A 1,904-nucleotide genomic window follows, 5' to 3' on the forward strand; every position below is an offset into this window, starting at 1 on the left:
AGAAAGGTCATGCGAGTGGACTTTCCCGAGCATCTCCCAGCTTCCAGGGGCTGGATTAGTTCTCTCTCGGAGCCTGGGAAGGCTACGTGGGCCAGAGGCACTTAATTTCAGTTTGAAGAAGAAATAAGATTTGGGACGCTCCTTCCGCCGCCCCCCTCCCCCACCGCCGCCAACAAGCAGCCCCTGCTTGGTTAGGACTCTAGAAGCTGCAAGAGGCCAGTCTGAATGCTGCCCCTGGATGGGTCAGCACAGGCATAGTCAATGCTATTGGGGGACTTTGCTGGGCGTCCTGGCCTGGGGTGGCTGGCAGTCCCATCCCTGAAACAGGTGTGGCTAGCTATGTACACACTGCCCACAAGAGGGCAGCAGAGAGTCACCAGCCCAATGGATGCCTCCGGCTACAACCAGGAGGTGAAGTTAGAGATCGCAACAAGCCCAGACGTGGCTTTTAAAACTACGCCCCCTGCAGGAAGGAGTGGTTGCTCTGCACTTAAGGACTCAGGATCCGTGATTGCTTTAATGGTCAGCGGTCACCACCCGAAATCCTTAATAACCTTTAAAATAAGACGTGTTGGGGGTTTTGTTTGTTTGTTTGTTTGTTTGTTCGTTTGTTGCACGGCAAATTATGCAGCTCCTCTTATCTGCTCCCAACTGGCTGAGTTTTCTCGGGCCGTGTGTTACTTTTCATAGGGTTGCTAGCAAGTATTTACCTCATAGCGGTGTTGTGAAGGTTACCGGAATTAATGTAAAATGTAACTTTTTATGAAGACACATCATTTAAAGCAACTTTCAGTTACTATTATTAGTTTAGGATTCGAAGGTATAATCAACGAATTGCCAAAGGCTGCTAACCAGCTCCACCTGTAAAGACTCATCTGGCCGGCTATCAGTCCATCTATCTGGTTCCATTGCCATGGCTAGGGGACCACGAAAATGAATCTGACCTTGGTCCTGACCCCAAGGAGCCACACAGTCTAGCAGGAAAGCTTCCGGTCACTAGCTGACTTTCCTTTCTTTTTTATTCCTGGTGCCAGTGGCAGGTGAACACACACGAGCCGATGGCTACAAGGACTGAATTGCTGTGGCCCCCACAATCTGAAAACTGACACCTGTTCCTATGTGGGACCTGGGACAGGGCTCTCCTCCAGCAGAGCCCCAGACCGAAGAAAATCACCACCTCCCTGCTCCAGGCTTGTCAGGTTAGCGGTGACGCTGGCCGCGAACGAGCTGTATCTGTCACCCAGGGGCTGCGTGCATCGTGTCTACGACCAGATGAAGAGCCCGGCAAGGTGACAGCCTCTCCCCCGCCCCGCCCCCGCTCCAAGCCTCAGGCCAGGAATGGCGGGAAAAGGCGTGTCTGTTAGGGTTGGTTCTACCCTGGAGCTGGGGGGTGGGGGAAGCTGCAGGCAAAGGCTGAGGGACAGGTAGTGCACAGTGTGCTCGAGAGGGACATGCCACTCCTGAGTGGGGAGAAGGTTCGTCTGGGGACGGCCAGACAACATGGTTGAGAGAACCCCATCTTAGGGTGAGGAGGCTTCCGTTTGGCTCCAGTAGTCGGGACAATGACGTCTAGGCAGCTCGGTTCCTTGCCTTCTCTGGGCCTCCCTTTGTCCCTATGCAGAGGTGGCCAAGTCCCCTTCCTGGTGCCCTTCTAGCTTAAATCCACTGTCACTGCCTGGCTGACGTCCCCTGTCCACTCGCTGCTCACACGCACGCTGGCGGCTTCTCTCTGCAGGCGCCCGTCACTCTCTGCCTGAGGGCTTTCTCTGGGGGGCAGGTCACGACGCTGAAGAGAGACCCCCACCACCCATGACAGTGCAGCCATCCCGCGGCCGCACCCTCCTGCCCACGGTGCCCCCCGCCCCCTGTTCTGCCTCCTTCCCGCTCTGAGGAGGACGGATAAG

The sequence above is a fragment of the Rousettus aegyptiacus genome, unplaced genomic scaffold (genome assembly GCF_014176215.1).
Source record: "Rousettus aegyptiacus isolate mRouAeg1 unplaced genomic scaffold, mRouAeg1.p scaffold_m13_p_14, whole genome shotgun sequence".
Taxonomy (NCBI): Eukaryota; Metazoa; Chordata; class Mammalia; order Chiroptera; family Pteropodidae; genus Rousettus; species Rousettus aegyptiacus.